The 21,726-nt window shown below is 43.8% G+C and overlaps 1 protein-coding gene across 2 annotated transcripts in view; it reads right to left on the reverse strand.

The window, feature by feature from the left end:
• LOC138371351 (uncharacterized) overlaps positions 1–21,726 on the reverse strand; it is a 202,604-nt gene that overhangs the window by 45,561 nt on the left and 135,317 nt on the right. The window contains exons 1-2 of one of the 2 annotated variants that reach the window (XM_069336138.1): positions 18,866–19,144; positions 10,241–10,311 (exon numbers count right to left, since the gene is read on the reverse strand). The gene's annotated coding sequence lies outside the window, so the exon portion shown is untranslated. Of the gene's footprint in view, positions 1–10,240; positions 10,312–18,865; positions 19,145–21,726 lie in introns of those variants that run through there. The other variant, XM_069336139.1, reaches the window with a different exon arrangement.

A 21,726-nucleotide genomic window follows, 5' to 3' on the forward strand; every position in this document is an offset into this window, starting at 1 on the left:
GTCAAAGGGACGGAACCGGGAGGCGGATACCACGCACCCCCCACGGAAGCGAGACAACCGGCAGCAAATGCCAACCCAAGGCGCCACAGTCCCGAAAAGTCCCGGGAACAACACGAGAACAACGAGCGGCAAGGACCTCGTATGAGCACCAAAGATCCATGCCCGAAAGACCTCAAGGACACGTCGCCCAGACAGCAGCGAGAGCGTTGAAGCCATAAACGCCACGGGCATGAGGGAAGAACACAGGCAGCTTAGCTGCAAGAACACGGCTGACAACCCGGGACACCGTCACCCGCGAACCGGGAAGAACAGAACCGGATCAACACAAAACGCGCTCCGGACACAGACACCGTGGCACTCAAACAACAGCGGAGGGCCGCCACTGAACACAAAACACGACACACCCCAGGCCCGGCTAACGAAGCACCAACAAACCCTGGACCCCTCCAGAACGCAGCAGCCCCACCCCGCACCAGAAAAGATGGAGACTGCTGCCACCGAACAACCAAAACGCTAAAACCGAAGGAGCAAGAAAACTCAGCGACCCGACCCCCAAAGGCAAATGCCATAAGGAAAAAGAGCTGACGAAAAAACAAACCGGAACCGAAGGGGCACTACCAACTGAGGAGAAGACAGAGCACGCTGACCAGAGACCAGGGTGGTGCAAGCGGTGCACGAACAGGCCGGAGGTGAAACGACGCAAGAGACAGCTTACTAACGGTGCAGAAGCAACACCAAGACCGAAAGCAAGCCGAAGCGGCTCCGCTAGCGCTGCATGAAAAGAGGCGACAGTATGTGGCAAGATGATGGCCCCAACCCCCCACCAGAAAACCAAGCCGACGCTAACAAGAGTAACCACCTAAGAAGGGACAGGAAAAGGAAGGACCACCAAAATACCCCATACTGCCGCCAAGAGAAGTACGCAGGTGGGACACCTACCACGAAGCCACCCGACCACCAACCGGAGGCTAGACCGTGAGGCAGAATGTAAACAGCCCCGACAAGGCCCCTCCGAGCCCAGGAAAAGGCGGAGTCACGGGAAGATCTCGGGCGCGACCACCGAAACCCAGGCGGCACAAGGAGATGGAACGTCTGCCGAACAGAAAACTCCCCAAAGCAAGCAAGCCCGCCAGGAGTTCAGAAACGATGGGTCCGACGTGAGACATCGCAAGACCCCGAAAAACCAACCAACAGGGCAAGCTAGGAAACCAAAGAAGGCGGAAGGGTTGCCGCCAGAAACAGTACCCGAACCAAAGGGTACGAGCAACTGCAACAGACCGAGACAAAAAAGCACACCACAGGACACAGGCTGAAAAACGCCCAAGAAGCCAAGGAACACACGCAGAACACCCCTGCGGCAGAGGAGGAAACAAGGGAACGCACAAGGAAATGAAGCGGTGGAAACCGACCACGCCCCCTAACATAGCAGCAAGTGCAGGCAAAACCGACCAAAGGAGATGCCAGGAAAACGACTGGGGAGAGGCAGGATGAAAGAGCAGAAGCACCAAAACCCCAGGAAAACAACCAGGGGTGGACAAACAGGCAGGGACAGAAAAACCCCACACACATGAGAGGGCCAAACCAGGGACCCAAAGACCACGAAAAACCACAAGCAAACCCCCATGCGCAAACCCTAGGCACAAAACAACAGCAAAGTGCCACACCACAACCGGACACAGGAACAAGGACACACCACCACGAAACACGGTACCAATGCACACGTGCAATAGTAGCAACAGGAACCACCGCAACACGCAACCTGAAAATAGCAGCTCGCTTCTGCAAAGGCAGAGAACGGAGCAGGCAGACCCCAGACAGGGCCAACGGAGACACGACAGAACCCAGCAGGCTCAGAAACCCGCACACCAGGCGACCGACGATGGAGAAACCCCACTCGATACCTGCTGGATGGGGAACTGGGAGCTCATTTACACCCCAAGCCCGGCCCGAGGCCAGGCCAGACCAGCCAGAGGGTGGCCCACCAGGTAGCTGCTTGGAGCGACCCGCACGCCCACATACCCCCAACAACCAGGATGGGCCGGAACTTCTATTTGAAAACAGGCTAGTGTGCCCCGGAAGTCCACGGACGTACCAGCAATAAGGCGTATGCTCGCAAGTAGGTCGTGTAACAACCGCAGACCTCTGATGGTTATACAGTGTTCCACAATTGTGCCTATAGCACCACTGCACTCCACTGGTACTATCCCGCAAGTTCTACCAGATAGGCGGGACCCAAGAGCCAGAGCTCAAACCCTGCAAGCACAGCCAGGAGCCTTACCAGGTGAGTACAGAACCAACACCACAACCCCCACACCTCATAACACGAAAAAAGGTGGGTCCTCTGAATGACTCTAGCATGGGTTGGACATGTACATGAGTGGGACAGGAAGGGTTGAAAAAGGGACAGTCACTGGTGTGCGAACGGTCTCAGCAGTACAAAAATATACCTAAATAAAGACAGGTATATAAACAACACCGCATCCAGCGCCCGGCCAAAAGACACCAGACTGCAGAAACTCACCTGGCGAACGGTGGCACGAACGTGACACGACTCAACCGTGCCCAGAAGAACCTGGGAGCCGCGCCAGGTGAAGACGCCAGAGCCAGACCCAGCCGGACCCGCAGGAGAGCAGGGTAGAGGCGAAGGAGGCGGCCCACACCCATAACAGGGAAAACCTCGGTGTCCTCCCCACAACTAGAAACCAGGACACCCCCGGAGCGAAGGGGCACATACCACAGCAAGGGAGAAGAGCGAGAGGCGAAGCACTTTAGCAAAAAAGGTGCAAAACACCAGCACTGAAACACACCGCCCAGACCAAAACAAACTCCACGGCGCATGCGCATGACATGCTGGCCAAACCGCACAACCCTCTCTGCGGGAAGGTGCCAACCAGGACTACTGCCCTAGAAAAGTAGCCAAAAGAGGAAGCAGGAACAATAAAACCGGCCAACGAAGCGAAGACAGAGCCCAAAAAGGTACCCAACCGGGCCACAAGCAGCCCAACAAGGCTACAAGTAGCCCAACAGGGCTACAAGTAGTCCAACCGGCCCAAAAGTAGCCCAACCAGGCCAAAAGTAGCGCAAACTGGGCCACTGGCCACAAGCAGCCCAACTGGGCTAAAGTAGCCCAAGACGGCGACAAGGAGGAGGAGTCGACAGACGTTCCAATAACGTGGGAAGTAGCGAAAACCGTCCCGAACCCTCGAGAACACAGAAGCCAACACTAGTCCCGAAGGCACACAAAGGTGCAGGCGCACCCGAGACCAGAAGTCATGTAGAACCCCAAGAACGGGGAAACATGACGAAAACACCGTCCCAAAAAAGGGTGGGAGGAAACATCCACCCACAGGACGGAACCAACCGACTCAAAGGCTAAGGAACCGAGCCCGGGGAGGGGCCAACGCCCAACAGCACGTACGGCGAGTGGGGAGGAAAAACCCCACTCCGCGTAACCACAAGCCCCGCCTAGAGGGGGATAAAAAACCCCACAGGGTCCTACGGGGCCAAGGCCCCCCAAGTCAGCCCCTCCCCAGCCCCGGGATCCTACACGACAGGCCCCGGGGCCGAACCGTCCCCCCAAAGCCCCGGCCGTACCAGAAAACACTAAGGAAGGGAGCCCACTGGCAGACTCATACAACACGGCTGGAGGAACAGGCTCAAATGCCCCCGTCAATACCCCGGAAGGGGAATTCCCCGAGACTGCCCGAGTCTCAACACCATCAAACCCCGCCCCGAACCTACAGACGGTAAGGAACCGGATGCAGGCAGGATGGGGGATCCAGGGGAAAGACAACACCCCCCCCCCCAAGTCCCAACACAAACTAAAACGGGGCAGCCCCGGGGCTCCCGGGGAGGAAACCACGAGAGCGTTGCCACCACCAAGGCTCAAAGTGCAACGTCCCTGCTGCCTGCACCCGCTTAATCAGCACAACTGGGTAACCAAGCCACAACGAGCAACCAAACTCGCAGGACTCTGGGTCGAAGGTGTCACCGACCCCACAGGCAGCAGACAGAGGCAAAACAGAGAGTCACCCAGAGACAAAGGGTGAGAGCAACCCTCAAACTCGCTGGAAGTGAGGGGGGGACTCTGGGGTCACATCCATCGGACCCACGCGCCCCCAGGGATTTTCCAGGGTCCCGAGCGTTTACTATAAGAGGACTCGCGCCCAGGTAATCCCAGGCAGGGTACTGCTAACCGGCACCCAAAGCTACGAAACAACTTTCTAAGAGCTGAACCCCCGGGACGTGTACACTCACGGGGACCTAGCAGGGGGTACCACCAGAAAATATTCAGAACACAAGGAACACAAGGGGCAAGAACGAAGGCAGACCCCCCCCCCCACCAGGTAGATAAACAAAAAGAAAAAGAAAACCCCGCAAGAGGACAGCGTACCCAAGCGGAACAGAGCCGGCCGCCATGATTGGTAAAGACAAGCTACACAGTACCCTGCGCCCCACCAGTGCAAAACTGCCCCTTACTCTAAGGCGAACAAGGAAGACAGAACACCCGAGCACACAAAGAGCGGCCAAAAACCAAGCAGTAAACGGCCTAGCAAAGGCAGGACCTAAGGAACTTGTGGAAGGTGGCCCCAAGCCCCAAGGGCAGGACTTACAGGGCACCTAGGGAAGGGAACCCTGGGCGCATGCAGCCCGAGTACTGGAGAATCACTCCCGGCTCACGCACCACCTAGAAAACGGACACCACACTCTAGGTACAGTGCTGAAACAACCACTGGAGCCGGAGCACATAACCGGTGCCTATAGCATCAGCCGAAGAACTGATGGGTGGATAGTCGGCGTGGGAGGTCTGGGGCTCCCCCTTCCCACTCCCGGGGAGGGGGGAGCTGCGCAGACAGCGGAGCGGCGACGTGTGACGTCACACTAGTTTGCTTGTTTTTCTGTTGCGAAGTTTTATCCACTAGTTCGGCTTTTGGTAGCAATTTTAACCAGAATAGGGGTTTGTTTTGAGGCGCTTACCTTTCTGGGTGCCTGTTCCGGTCGATGGCAGACATAGAATGCTTCCAACCACATGGGGGTTTCTATAGGCCATTGCTCCCCTTGCCTCTCTGAGGGGGCCAGGTTCTGACTGTGGTCCCCGGTAGGCCTTAGAACTCCATACACATGACTGATGCCAAAGTCTGACATTAGCATATCAGCCTGGTAAAGCTCCGGGGAGCCGACGGGGCTCCCCCCAGAAATGACAGGTTGGATAACAAGAACTTTTTACACTAGAGATGCTATACCGATGATGATACATTTCAAAACGCTTGTGCTCTCTAGAGTGGAGTACTGCTGCACAATGACAGCCCCTTTCAAAGCTGGAAAAATTGCTGACCTGGAGAGCATGCAGAGATCCTTTACTGCTAGAATCCACTCAGTAAAACATCTAAATTACTAGGAACGACTAAAGAGCCTAAATCTGTACTCCCATGAGCGCAGGCGGGAGAGATACATAATAATCTACACGTGGAAAATAATTGAGGGGCTGGTCCCAAACCTGCACACAGAAATAACATCACATGAGACCAGAAGACATGGCAGGATGTGCAGAATACCCTGTTGAAAAGCAGAGGTGCAACAGGTACTCTGAGAGAGAACTCTATCAACATCAGAGGCCCGAGACTGTTCAACACGCTTCCACTACACATAAGGGGCATAACTGGCAGACCTCCTCACAGTGTTCAAGAGAGAACTGGATAAGCACCTCCAAAGGATACCTGATCAACCAGGCTGTGACTCATATGTCAGGCTGCGAGCAGCCGCGTCTAAATGCCTGGTTGATCAGTCCAGCAACCAGGAGGCCTGGTCGACAACCGGGCCGCGGGGACGCTAAGCCCCGGAAGCACCTCAAGGTAACCTCAAGGAGGTCTGACCTGAGGCCTAATCTGAGGCCTAATCTGAGGTCTGGTCTGAGGTCTGGCTTGAGGTCTGACTTGAGGCCTGATCTTTGGCCTGGGCTGAGATCTGGCCTGAGATCTGGCCTGAGAACTGGCCTGAGGCCTGGCCTGAGGCCTGGCCTGAGGCCTGGCCTGAGGCCTGGCCTGAGGTCTGGCCTGAGGCCTGGTGTGAGGTCTGGCCCGAAGCCTCGTCTGAGGTTTGGCCTGGTCTGGTCTGCCCCGAGGCCTGGCCTGGGGCATGGCCAGAGGTCTGGTCTGAGGTCTGGCCTGAGGCCTGGTCTGAGGTCTGGCCTGAGGCCTGGCCTGAGGCCTGGTCTGAGGTCTGGCCTGCTTGATGGGGTTCTGGGAGTTCTTCTACTCCCCATGGGGACTACTATGGGGAGCCGGTCGGCCGAGTGGACAGCACACTGGACTTGTGATCCTGTCATCCTGGGTTCGATCCCAGGCGCCGGCGAGAAACAATGGGCAGAGTTTCTTTCACCCTATGCCCCTGTTACCTAGCAGTAAAACAGGTAGGTCAGCTGTCACGGGCTGCTTCCTGGAGGTGGAGGCCTGGTCGAGGACTGGGCCGCAGGAACACTAAAAAAAAAAAGCCCCGAAATCATCTCAAAATAACCTCAAGATAATACGACATGGTTGCTACCTTGAATATGAGCCTGGCCATGACTGTGGGGAATGCTGGGAATTTTTTTCAATCTGGCAAACACCTCAGGAATCCATCTTGTACCTAAGTCAACACCGCGTTGGACAGGTGTTTGGGAGCCAGAGGCGCGTGTGCCACCCATTGTTGCTCACTTAGTACTAACCCAGCCAGCAGCCCTACGACATTCTGGGAATTTTTTTCCAAGATGGCTGCCTCTCACAGTAGGTCCTAAGAGTCCATTTTGTACCCAACCTACCGCGAGCGTGCTTCGACCGTATACGAAGAAATAAAAAATACTTTTGTCAGTTGGCGCAGTAAATGGCGAATGGCATTTGTCGTTTGGCACAGTGCAGTGGTTAAGGTGTTATGCACACCCCTGATTGAGCAAAATTATGCGCTATTTGCATTTCAGAGGGTTAATACACTCAACATAACTGGGTAATAACACCGTGATTAACCCTTAAACTGCACAACACGTCATATGATGTGTTGAGTAACTTGCTATATATTGGGCAAATGATGTGATGGAATACCGCACAAGATTTGAATGGCCATCGGGGTAGGGGGGGCCCCCATATGCTGCTGAGGGGCTATAGTAAACCAGCTGCCATTTTGTAAAAAAAAAACCCAGCTCACGCTACCAATGCATGGGAGGCCCCAATTACCCAGCGGTCACCATGGCGAACGCATGGCCAAATGCCTCCTGAGCACGCACCACGCAATCACTTACTCAAGAGCAAATAACTAGTGAATTATTTTCTGATGGTGAGGAAAGTGATTTTTGATGACTCTGACATTGATAAGGACTACAGACAATTGACCGATGATAGTAGCACAGACAGTGAATATGAAATACAGTACAGTCTCCTCCCATGGCGAGGCCTACATGCTCACCCGTGCCTCCTCGCCCAGTGTCTACTCCAATTCACCCACGACCACACAGTTCTTGTGCTTATTTAGAGTACGAGGATATTTTGGGTGATGAGTCAGAGAAAGGTGACTCATTTTCTGGTTTTAGTGAAGTGGATTCAGAGCATAGTGTTACCGTGCCTGTTGCTAGTACCAGTGGTGATACCGGGCGAGAATTTGTCGCGTCAGCAGCGTCTCGCCCAGCCAAACGCCGCCGCATGGCACCACATGAGGAACCAAGACCCTCATGTTCACGTGATTTCACCTCACGTTCACATAGCGCCCATACTTTGCGTAGACGGACTTTAGCTCCTGGTCCACGGTGTGCAATGCTTCCTCGCTGTCATGCCGCTGTTGCGTCTCGCAGGACCCCAGGTGTACTTGTGTGGAGTGATGGTGATGATTTTATTCCTCTAATTCCTGCCTTTGACAATAAAGACGTTGGGATTACAGACCTTTTCCCTGATAATGGTGAGGACATGTGTGAAATGGAATCCTTTACAGCATTTTATAATGAGACGCTCATGGAATATATTGTACACCAAATGAACCTTCATGTGACTCATCTCATTGGAAAAGAGATAACAGAATATTCACGATTGCAGCGTTGGAAAAACACTACTATAGGTGAAATGTATGTATTTTTGGCAATATGTATGTTGATGAAACATTGTGTCAAACACGCTATCACAGATTATTGGAGCAAAGACCTGACTATTCCAACACCTTTCTTCGGGAAATATATGTCCCGAGACAGGTTTCAGATGCTCCTCAGGTGTCTTCATTTTGCAAGTAATGAGGACCGGACAGAGGATGATAGACTTTGGAGAGTCAGGCACTATATGAATGAAGTAATTGGAAAGTTCAGAGATTTCTACGTACCAGCACAGACGTTGGTGATTGACGATTCCCTTGTGCTTTTCAGAGGACGTGTTGCATTCAAGCAGTATATTCCCTCCAAATGCAACAGATTTGGATTGAAATTTTTTGTTCTTTGTGACTGTGAAACAGGATACATGTTACACACGATTCTGTATTCTGCTAGTGATGTAGACATTCCCGGTAACGACCAACATGGTTTCTCAGGTAATGTGGTAAAGTCACTGATGACACCATGGATGAACAAGGGCCACATTTTATACACGGATAACTGCTATACAAGTCCCTTGCAAGCTAGGTTCTTGATTTAAAATAGAACTGGATTGTTTGGTACAGTAAAGCCAAGAAGAAGGGAAATGCCAGTGTTTGACAATAAACTTGAAGTTTATGACTGCCAGCTAAGAAAAAGTGATCAAATACGCTCAGTTACGTGGAAAGACAAAAGAGAAGTGAACTTGCTGACAACCGTTCGTGATGGTACAATGATGAACAGTGGCAAGGTGAACTGAGTAATGCAAGAACCAGTATATAAGCCAGATTGTGTTCTTGACTATAATATCAACATGCGTTTGGTTGATAAATCTGACATGATGGTGGGCACTGTCGAGTGTGCAGAAAACATTGAAGTGGACGAAAAAAGTGTTTTTCCGTCTTGTTGACATAAGCATGCTGAATAGCTATAATATGCATCTGGTGAAAACTGGACATAAACCAAGTTTCCGTTCGTTTGCTTTTACACTTGGGACACAGTTATTAGCAAAGTTTGGCAAAGATGTTCCTGGCATACAAAGACCCATCATGAACCCAGTGTTGCAGCATGCTGCTACACCCAGGCTCACTCACACGGAGGGCATTCAAGCACACAGACTAAAACATTTGCCACCAGCTGGAAAGCGTGCAATAGGCCAACGTGATTGCTTAGTTTGTAGAACAATAAAAGAGATCAGAAATGTAAACTTGTGCAAACATGGTGTGATGCGTGTGCAGTCCCATTGTGTGCTGTCAACTGCATCTACAACTACCACTCTCTCCAAGAATTCTAAATGTGCAATAATAGTGCAAAAACCTGTAAATAGTGCGTGCATGTGTGTAAATATAATAATGAACAATGTGAATACATATTATATTGGCATAATGGGAAAATATTTTTGTGCACATGTGTATACTCAATGTATGCAACATTTATTACCACTGAACATGAAGTAACATTATATGCAACACAATTAGTGAATAATATTTGTGATAAAATATGTCTAGACACTGTAAATAATGCAGCGAAAATAAATTTGTGGCAATTCTGACTGCTTGAAGACTGCGCACAATGCCTCTGGGACGCACCTTGCATGAGCAAGCATGCAGGGTGTGACGTCATCGCTCATATTGTCGGCTCATTTATGTCATTTGTATGTACGATTAATTTTTTCTCTCTCTCTTGTGGTCAGGGAACACAAATTTACAGTTTAGGAAGATTTGTTTTCTTTTTTGTTATGCGGCTGTGGGTGACAAGGGGCAAACAGCCCTTAGCAACACAAGGGTTAATACACTCAACATCATTGGGTAATGCCAATATGATTAATACACTCACCATCACTGGGTAATGACAATATGATTAATACACTCACCATCACTGGGTAATGACAATATGATTCATACACTCACCATCACAGGGTAATGACAATATAATTAATACACTCACCATCACTGGGTAATGACAATATGATTAATACACTCACCATCACAGGGTAATGACAATATAATTAATACACTCGCCATCACTGGTAAATGACAACACCAACATTAATACACTAGTTAATGAAAATATCTTGATTAATACACTCACAATCACTGGATATTGACATCAACATGATAAACACACACACTGGCAGTACAGTAAGAATAAAATTGTCCTTACCATCATTAATGGGCAGAAGTTGTGTTTGCTATCGTCCTGGGTAGCCGAGCAGAGACTGGAAGCAGTGTTACCTATTAGGGCAAAATAAAACAAATTTAAGGTTTCTATGACTAAATTTTTCCCACCAAAACATAGTAAATGTTTAGAAAAATTAAATAATTTTGTTAGGTATTGTGCTTTGAGCAAAAGTAAGGAGGGTAGGCAGGAGTAAGGAGGGTGGGCAGGAGTAAGGAGGGTGGGCAGGAGTAAGGAGGGTGGGCAGGAGTAAGGAGGGTGGGCAGGAATAAGGAGGGTGGGCAGGAATAAAAAGGGTGGGCAGGAGTAAGGAGGGTGGGCAGGAATAAGGAGGGTGGGCAGGAGTAAGGAGGGTGGGCAGGAGTAAGGAGGGTAGACAGGAGTAAGGAGGGTGGGCAGGAATAAGGATGGGCAGGAGTAAGGAGGGTAGACAGGAGTAAGGAGGGTGGGCAGGAGTATGGAGGGGTGGGCAGGAGTAAGGAGGGGTGGGCAGGAGTAAGGAGGGTGGGCAGGAGTAAGGAGGATGGGCAGGAGTATGAAGGGGTGGGCAGGAGTAAGGAGGGTGGGCAGGAGTAAGGAGGGTGGGCAGGAGTAAGGAGGGGTGGGCAGGAGTAAGGAGGGGTGGGCAGGAGTAAGGAGGGGTGGGCAGGAGTAAGGACAGGTGGGCAGGAAAGGGGAAGGCGGTATGGGCGGGTTCTCGGCTGCCTCCCCTCCCTCTCTAACAGCCTACTGTACCCAAGATTAACCATGTAATGTATCAATTATACAATGTATGTGATGTAACTATATAACCTGAGCTTGTAAAAGCACCTTTATCACCTTCAGTGATTAAGTGCTTAATTAATTGCACACTAGTTTCTCTATCAGCTATCTCACCCTGTCAGAGTAAAAGAGACAAATGTATGTGAATGCATGTGTGTGTGTATATATGTATGTATATATATATGTATATGTACGTATATGTGTGTGTGTGTGTATGTATATGTATGTGTATAAAGTATATATGCAAGCTGATCAGAATTACATTTCACCTTTGTAAATGCACATTAATGACATGTTACGAATCTCACTAGGATTCTGCCATTACTCTTGATTCTCATATTACTTTATTGTCTTGTTCTTTAATATAGCATCCAGTTGTATGATATAAGATTTTGTATGTTATATATATATATTATAGCATGCTGTAATGTGCCTGAGTTACATTATATTGTGTGAGGCTTTTGGTGTTAATTTCTCATGTAGTTTCTCCGTTTGGGCGGTTGACCATATTTGGATATGGCCAGTGTGGGAACATTGTTGTCAATCGAGTGTTTATAGTTTTACCTTGATTTATTCCCATATTTGGTTTCCGTATTATTGTATGGAATGTTGTACCAGTGTTTACTACTCTTTAGTTTAACAATGTTTTGAATATTAGTACTGCGTTTTATTATTAGACTTTCCACAATGTTTGTGTGGACGGTTAGTTGATTTTTTGGTAGACGCTTGGCCTGCGGACCAAGGCGTGGGCAGAAGCGTGGCAGCTGTATTCGAGAGGAGTCATGTTTTAAGTTAAGTCATTGGTCACTGTTATTTTAGCCCATATAAATGTTAATTATCTGGTTAGATGATATGAGTATTACTATTGATTAATCCATGTTCTGGTGATATTGCTCATGCCTCAATAATTAATTTCATTCTATGATATTGCATGCTGAAGAATATTTCTGGCTATTATACATTTAAATATTGTTATGATTGTCCCCCTTAGCATAAATATATTGTTCTCCATTTTATGCAGTGATGTATATTTACCCCTAGACAGTTGTTGGCAAGGCCGATTTATTATCTTTTTTATTGCACTGCGGGGAGAAGAACCTTATTTAGTCTCAAGGGTGGTAACATGACACTATGTAAAAGACACATCAAACACTTTATGTAGGGCATACGTAAATCTATATATCTATGTATTTACATATGTAGGTTAGCTTAGCATTTTAAAAGCACCAAATCACCTTCTGTGGTTGAGTGTTCAATAAACCCTTGAACTATATGTTTAACACATCTCTAACCCTGCCCATGGGGGACAGAAGAAAATGTATATATGCTGCTTAGCATTGTAAATGTGTGGCCACATCTGTGGTAGAAAAAAATAATAATAAAAAAAAAGCCTACGTAATACAAACCACGTGCATTAACCCTGAAGCTGCTACAGCCTGGGCTGTAAAAGCTGGGGCTGGGCAAAAAACATTTGAATTATGTGAAAATTAATATTAAATGTTAAACAAATCTACAACTTATTGGCATAAGCATCATGAAAGTTTCATTCCAATATTTTCAGAAATGTATTTAAGACAAATTTTTTTTAAAGGAGAACATTTTGTTGATAAGGAGAACAGCTCCTATTAACTGGAACTGAGGGATAATGCAGTAATAAAGAGATGCAAGCACTTGTCCAATGTACAAACAAGAAGAATAGTAGCAAGAAGTGTTCACAAAGTGGATATGCAACTGGTGCCTGTATAGCATTGCTGAGTAATACATAATAATACCAATAATAATGAGTATGTTATCATGCTCAATTTTGTTATATATCATAAAAATGTATTGCCTAATGTTAATATCTGTTACTTTCACCAAAGTTCATTTTTTTATGTCTCCTTTGTTTATTATCTCATTTTGTTGTAACCTCTACATCCTGGAGAGTACATGCCCATCCCTAACTATGTCAAGATAGAATGAAATTGATCACCAAATGAATCAGTCACAACTGGCAGAACTTAGGACTTTGAATTTTTATATTTTGTTTTTTTGAGGGTTATTTTTTCTTGACATCAATCCAACACACATTGACCTACAACTTTCACATACTCGAGTACGAATGTCGAACAACGTTTATTAAAACATACAAGTAAATTAATGAATTAGAACTACCTTATTCATTGTCGATAACTTCAATTATCTAAATAACTAGAGTTTCAACTTTGAATCAGCTTAAAAAATATCCAGTTTCTGACCAATTCTCACCATTTTTACAAATAATGTGCACAGCTGTCTGTTCTACAATCCTATTACAATGGACTTTAAACAAACCTTAAACGATTAAAGTTATCCTTTTTTTCTAAATTTGGCGCATAATTCAAATGCCACATTGACAATTTTTTTTACAGTAAACTAAACTGAAAACATATATTCTAAATCTATGAAAATGAAGATCCTATACTATTCTGAGAGCATAACAACACCAAATGAACAATTGGTGATAGTTTATATTTTTGCAGCTGATTTCAAAATCTGAAGTTTTCAATATTCACTTTTATAATTATTATTTATTTTCGTAATTTTCAAGTTACGTTTGTGATCATTTAGACAAAGTTGCAGGATTTGCTAGTATGCACAAAAAATTGGAAAGCATTAGAGCAAATTTGAGAAATTGAACTTTGCCATCAGGTCCTGTTGTATATGTATGCCATGCACAGCTTAAGCGTCATGAAAGTTTCATCCCAATATTTTCAGAAATGTATTTAAATTTTTTTTTTTTTTTTAAATAACATTTTGTTGGCAAGGAGACACGCTCCATTTAACTGGAACTGAGGGATAATGCAGTAATAAAGAGCTGCAAGCATTTGTCCAATGCACAAAGATGAATACCAGTAGTAGCAAGAAGTGTCCACAAAGTGGATATGCAGCTGGTGCCTGTATAGCATTGCTGATTAATACATAATAATACCAATAATAATGAGTATGTTGTCATGCTCTATTTTGTTATATATCATAAAAATGCATTGCCTAATGATAATATCTGTTACTTTCACAAATGTCCAATTTTTTTTTTTGGGGGGGAGGAGATTTGTTTTTTCTCCTTTGTTTATTATCAGATTTTGTTGTAACCTCTACATCCTGGAGAGTGCATACCCATCCCTAACTATGTCAAGATAGAATGAAATTGGTCATCAAATAAATCAGTCACAACTGGCAGAACTTGGGACTGAATTTTTTGACAGTTTTTCAGGTTTCAAATTCTATTTTCTTTGTATCTTTAGGTGGTTTTGATGATTAGGGACCAGATTAGGGCTTTATAACTTTTATACAGAATACATTTTTATCCCCTTAATCCCTATATTTTATTTCTCTGGGGGGGAGGGGTATTTTTTCTTGACCTCATTACAACACACATTGACCTAAAAGTTTCACATATTCGAGTACGAATGCCAAACAACCTTTAATAAAACATATAAGTAAATTAATGAATAAGAACTAAATTATTCATTGTCGATAACTTCAACTTCAATTATCTCTAAAACTAGAGTTTCAACTTTGAGTCAGTTTTAAAAAATCCAGTTTCTGACCGATTCTCACCATTTTTCCAAATAATGTACACAGCTGTCTCTTTTACAATCCTATTGAATGGATTTTTCCCAAACCCTAAATGTTTGGAGTTATCAATTTTTTTTCTAAGTTTGGCGCATAATTCAAATGCCACATTGACAATTTTTTTTACAGTAAACTAAACTGAAAACATACATTCTAAATCTATGAAAATGAAGATCATATACTACTCTGAGAGCATAATAACACCAAAGGAATAATTGGTGATAGTTTATATTTTTGCAGCGGATTTCAAAATCTGATGTTCTCAATATTCAATTTTATAATTATTTTTTATTTTCTTATTTTTTAAGTTACGTTTGTGATCATTTAGACAAAGTTGCAGGATTTGCTAGTATGCACAAAAAATTGGAAAGCATTAGAGCAAATTTGAGAAACTGAACTTTGCCATCAGGTCCTGTCGTATATGCTCCCGAAATATGGCATATTTGGTTCTGAAACGCTATACGTGCTAGTGGCTTTACAAGAATGGTAATTTAACTTAATTTCTATATTCTCTCTTAACCCCCCAATGTAACTTCTTGTATATAAATAAATTAATAAATATGTATGCCATGCACAGCTTAAGGGTTAATACAGAACTGTACTGAATAAAATGTATATAATGTCAAACTAACAATAATAATATTTTTAATAAAACAATTTGTAAGTTGATTCTATTAGAAATGCAGCTGAGAGACTTGCTGTAAAGTTAAACATAGACAATTTCAAGGCTAGCACTAAATAGGTATGTCAATTTAAAGAGAGTTAATACATCATTAACATGAAAATTTGTGGTGAGGCATTAAGTGTAGATGTTGGAAGTGCTAATGCATATAAGCATAAACTTTCTCAGCACATGATATCTAATAATCAAAGCTGGTTTTAAGTGTACAAAGCAGATAAAAATGGCTTTATCTGAAAGATATGTATATGATAAGATATATGATAAGACATTTAACTGAAACTATATATTATGAAAGATATTTTAATGAAGCTCACAAGAAAGAAACAAACTAAGATTCAAAAGTTTTGGTATGGTTTCACAGTAGGCCTACAGGACCAGCACCCAGCACTAGCAAGGACTCACCTTCCGAGGATGCCCAGGCAACTGGACCAGCACCCAGCACTAGCCATAACTTACCTGGGAGTACCAATTGAGCTGTACAGCACAGTTCTAATGACATTAAATGTACAAAGTGTAGTTTATATGATACAAGTGTACTGCGGTAGTGTGATTCTAGTGGTCTGTACTTTATGTACAGACTGTAGTGTATAATGTACATTTGTTAGAAAAGTTACTGTTCTTTAAACAATTTATATTCATATGTGTGGCACTCTCAGGATATTAAGGCTAACAAAGTTTGCACTACAAAACTCAACTGGTAGGGTAAGTACAGTACTGTAACGTGCAATATCAATTTATTTCATTGCAATACAAATTCTTTATTATTTAAATTTTTCATAAGGCAAATGTGGACTGGCATATGTATTAATGTGATTGTATTTTTTTTTGGTGGGGGGGGGGAAAGGGAGTTGCTGGGGCCGAACGGATGGAATGAATTCCACACTGGAATGAATCGGCTATGCCCCATATAGTTCATTCAAGCGAGTACACACATTTAATTTCTACATTTACTATCAACATTTAATGTCATCTAATTTCATGCATTTCTTTGATAAAGTGTTTACTCGTGTCCTTTATGATCTTGGTTATTTGAAACTGTTGGCCAAATTAACCTTAAATTATAGTATGTTACTCTATGTTCAGATATGTTCAGAGAAAATGTTATGAGGAATAGTTCACTTGCTTTTCTAAATTACACCTTGTATTTCCATTCTATAATTAATGTAAATAAACTCCTGTACTGTTGCTAGAACTACTGACTCCATAATGTAATAGTCTATGCTTGTCATCCTTAAGTATCACCTTCTTTGTATTATTTTTTTATTTTCCTTGAACATTCTCATTTTGTTAGCTTACTTCTCTAATAGTATTAAGTGTTTTATCCCGTCACAACTTTAATTAAAAATTTTTTAAACGCTTTGCGTAATAGTGGCTTCATTAGTATGTGTAACTTCTGTCCCTTCAATTGAACAATATTCTTATGTTCTTTGTACACACAATCTTTTGAATAAATAATATTATTATTAATATTATTATTATTATTTACACAGAAAATCACACTAAAGTGATATACAGTACATAAATGAGAAAATTCCCTCGGGCTGTGAGATGATGCAAACCTGCAATGTTTGCATCACCTCACAGCCTCAGTGGATTGTTCATTGATGTATATCACAGTGTGATTTTCTGTGTATCTGAAGTTGAGCATACAATGTTGAACTACAGTACTTTATCCTTCACCTGAGTGCTTGGGGGTCTTACATAAAACTTGGACTGGCTTCAGGACTGTGATATCAGGATATCACAGACTTGAGGTTATCTTGAGATGATTTCGGGGCTTTTTTTAGTGTCCCCGCGGCCAGGTCCTCGACCAGGCCTCCACCCCCAGGAAGCAGCCCGTGACAGCTGACTAACACCCAGGTACCTATTTTTACTGCTAGGTAACAGGGGCGTAGGGTGAAAGAAACTGCCCATTGTTTCTCGCCGGCGCCTGGGATCGATCCCAGAACCACAGGATCACAAGTCCCGCGTGCTGTCCGCTTGGCCGTTCCTGTGATATCAGTAGAAATCTGATTGTAAGAAAGTCAGTGGTGGTACAGTAGTAGAGTATGCAGCTGGCAATACCTTGGTCATGGGTTTGCAACACTACACAGTCCCAGTGAAATTTCTTATTATTATTATTATTATTATAAAAGTTATCATTATTTGATAGGCCAATGTCCACACCCCAACAATGCCAGGCATATAATTTACCCCAACAATTCCACTGGCCAACGTCCACACCTCCAACAATTCCATAGTCCTATTTCCATACCCCAACATTTTTGTTGAAGAAAAAAAAACATGCTGTTTGTTGACCAACTTGTATATTGGCTATTTTCTACCATGTTCCCCCCCTTTTTTCATCTTTTATTATTTTTATTTTTTTCTTTCAATGCAATTATACTTTAAGCTTAATTACTATTAAGTTTTAGTCTAAGTGGGTTTTTTTCCCCACCTCACCTTGCCCAAAACGCTATGCGTACTAGTGGCTTTAGGTATTGTATGTACTACCTCTATCTTTAAATCAAACAGAATGTTTGTACTGTAACTCTGCAACTATGTATGTACTTTTCCTAAATAAATTTGTATTATTTTTATTACTAACAATTGTATGTTAGGGGTGTAAGACAATATTGGAGCAGACAATGGTGGAGCAGAAAGCTCAGTACTCACTTCCCCCCTTCAGAGCAGGAGAGATTGCTGAAATAGAGGGAATACAGAGAACATATACGGCACGCATCGTTGAGATAAAACACCTAAATTATTGGATCGTCTCAAAGCTCTCCGAATGTACTCTCTAGAAAAGAGACGAGAGAGATACCAAATAATATACACATGGAAAATACTGGAGGGCCAGGTCCCAAATCTACACAGTAAAATAACAACGTACTGGAGTGAATGATATGGAAGAAAATGCAGGATTGAACCTGTGAGGAGCAAAGGTGCCATAGGCACAATCAGAGAACATAAGAGCAAAGGCAACTGCAGACGGCCTATTGGCCCATACGAGGCAGCTCCTATCTATAACCACCCAATCCCACTCATTTACATGTCCAACCCGCGCTTGAAACAATCGAGGGACCCCACCTCCACCACGTTACGCGGTAATTGGTTTCACAAATCAACAATCAACAACCCTCTTACCGAACCAGCATTTACCCAAGTCTTTCCTAAATCTAAATTTATCCAATTTATACCCATTGTTTCGTGTTCTGTCTTGTGCTGATACTTTTAATACCCTATTAATATCCCCTTTGTTGTGTCCATTCATCCACTTGTAAACCTCTATCATGTCACCCCTAACTCTTCGCTGTATGAACATCAGAGGTCCACGGTTGTTCAACGTTCTCCCAGTGACTATAAGAAATATTGCCGGAACAACCGTGGACATCTTCAAGAGAAAACTGGACTGTTTTCTAAGAGAAGTTCCGGATCAGCCAGGCTGTGGTGGGTATGTGGCCCTGCGGGCCGCTCCAAGCAACAGCCTGGTGGACCAAACTCTCACAAGTCGAGCCTAGCCTCGGGCCGGGCTTGGGAAGTAGAAGAACTCCCAGAACCCTATCAAGCAGGTAATGCACTCAAGTACTTACGGAGGATGATGAGAGTGCGAGAAACAAGGTGGTCAGGTGGAGCCAGTGACTCCTTCCTTCAACAGTTTTGTCTCTCCCTCGTGGTATATCCTCAATGTCTTCAGTGGTGTGGCCTCACCACACACTTACACTGCCATAAGTGTCCTGAGAGTACTGTGGGAGGGACAATTTGGCGGGTATTGTGGACACAGGTCTTTAAGACAGGCGAACTTCACGAGTCGTGGAGACGTCTATAGCAACCTTTGTTGTGATGACGTCACTCGCTCGCTCGCTTACTCGCCACGGTGCTCTTCCCATTTTCTTTGGTTGCTGATCTTTGCCGACCTTTAATTAACCTGAGAGCCACTAATATTGGTGGCCTCAATGAGGACAGGAAGTTGGCGGCTTGTCAAAGGTCCTACCCATTTGCCTGGACGATCTTTTCTATCTGTATTTTAAAACCCAGTAGAGTTTTGGCGTTTACCTTACCTACTCTTTCGCGGGTAGGCTGTTCCACGGGTTTACCACCATACGGGAGAAAAAGCCTCTCCTGTTTTCTGTCCTACATTGTGGCTTGTTGAGCTTGAACCCGTTGCTCCTCGTTCGTGTTACATCTGACCTTGTGAAGAAAGTGTCCGGATCAACATCGTCCAAATTGTTTAGTATTTTAAGTGTTTCGATGAGCTCCGCCCTGTCATGCCTGGTTTGCTGTGTTGTTTGGCCAGTGGCCTGTAGCGAGTAGATTATCCCAATAATATACTCGCTCCAAATATAGTGTTAATATTCCTGTCAACCTTTGGAGATGAATGAGGTGAGGCGTTGCCCGGGCAACACGGTGAGGTGTTGCCCAAGCAATATAAGCAGCGGTGTAGCGAACATTGGCTAGTCTACTTTCAAGTGTGGTCTAGAGCAGACACTTGCGAGATACTGTACCGACGCTCAGTGCGCTCAACTCACACCAACGTATCACCTGTGTACTTCTGTATATTCGACCAAATATATGTATAGTATCTTAGTGTCTGTGTTTATTTGTCACCATACTTTACGTAACAATAGAACCGTTACAGGCCCTCAACCCTTCCTGATACGAGAGATGACTAAGCTCTGGTATGATTTTTGTTGTCCGGTGTTGCATCTTCTCCAGAGCAGCTATGTCTTTCTGAAGATAAGGTCTGAATGCCTGTATGCAATAATCCAGGTGGGGGCGCACCAGAGACTTATACAATTGAAGGACTACTTTAGTTTACTTGAAGGTAAAGGCACGCTTGATTATTCCCAAAGTTTGGTTTCGCTTTTTTATTGCCGCTCCCACTTGTTGTGCAACATTTAGTGAATGATGGATTCTGATTCCAATGTCGCATTCTTCATCTATCTGTTGTAAGGTAAAGCTGGCAATTTGGTAGTTTGGTAGTTGTGACGTGGAATGTTATGCCCTACAGGCAAGGTCTTGCATTTATCGACATTAAAGAGCATTTGCCAGTCATCTGACCATTGGTGGAGTTCATGTAGATCTCTTTGTAAGGTCTCAATATCACTTTCACTTCCTTCTTTATCATAGATCTTAGTGTCATCTGCAAATGTGTCATCTGCCCAACATTCCATCTCCCAGAATGAACAGGACCAGCAAAAGCTGCTTGACTATGTTATTGTGTCGTCCCAAAATATTCCTGTGGAACGTGAAGGTGAAAAGTGTATTGCAATAGTTCATGCTCTCGTAAAAGACGAATTGCGTGTAAATAAAACCGACATTATTCCCAGCAAACACAGAACGTTTGTGGACGTTTTTAAATGGTTCCACAAAGGTAATACTGTAACTTTTGACATAAATACGTATATCTGACATTCTTAAAACCAAAGGATATAACTAAAAACATATATTCTTATGACACAGTTTTTTAAGATTTATGTAAAAATTTAAAAATAATAGTAAATGCTATGGTATTATAATGTTTTCATGCTTTATATTTAAGAATAAATAATTTTCAGTCAACATTTAGTTTTTTTTGTTTACTTTCTGTAAAGCTATCCAATTTACGTTCTTATAACATAAATATAACATTTATATGACGTCAGTATAACGTTATTTACACGACATCATTACGTTATTATGATGTTATATTAACGTATAATTCCTGTGTGAAAACCAGAATATATATTGAACTTTATGTTTTAAACATTGTAAAGTTATCATAAAACTTGGATTAGACGGTAAGCATGCTTTACTTATGAAAATATACAAACAAATCAACAAAAACATTTTAACATAAAAAACATAAACATAACATAAATTAATTGCATGCATGGGAGTTAACTGGAACTCTGTAATATTGCATACATGAACCTTAAGGTACAAACCCAGTGTATTTACTCATACAGTTCTTTCCTAAATCTAAATTTTTCCAATTTTTACACTTTGTTTCGAGTTCTGTCTTGTGTTGCTACTTTTAATACCCCATTAATGTCCCCTTTGTTATGTCCATTCATCCCATTGTGCACCTCTACCATATATCACTCCTAATTCTTTGCTTTTCTAGAGAATGTAATATAAGCTTTGACAATCTTTCTTCATATGACAGGTTAACAGGTAGAACAAAAGATTACCATTTATATATGGATAACCATTATAAGTCGGTTTGAATGAGTGAATTGCTGCTTGAAGATAGGTATATACACGTGTGGTACTATCAGATTGCATCGTGGTGAGCCTAAAACCCTTCAGATCCAAGCAAAGGGTAAAATGCCAGCAGATACAATTGCGAACACATTGATACCAAAATGAAAGACATATGACGAGAATTGAGGTAACCAAAGTGAAAAGTGTGTTCACATTACATTGCACTAGAGTGCTCCCAGGTTACTTTCTCTCACTTTCTCTGTTTTGT

Source organism: Procambarus clarkii, chromosome 35 (assembly GCF_040958095.1).
Source record: "Procambarus clarkii isolate CNS0578487 chromosome 35, FALCON_Pclarkii_2.0, whole genome shotgun sequence".
Classification (NCBI taxonomy): Eukaryota; Metazoa; Arthropoda; class Malacostraca; order Decapoda; family Cambaridae; genus Procambarus; species Procambarus clarkii.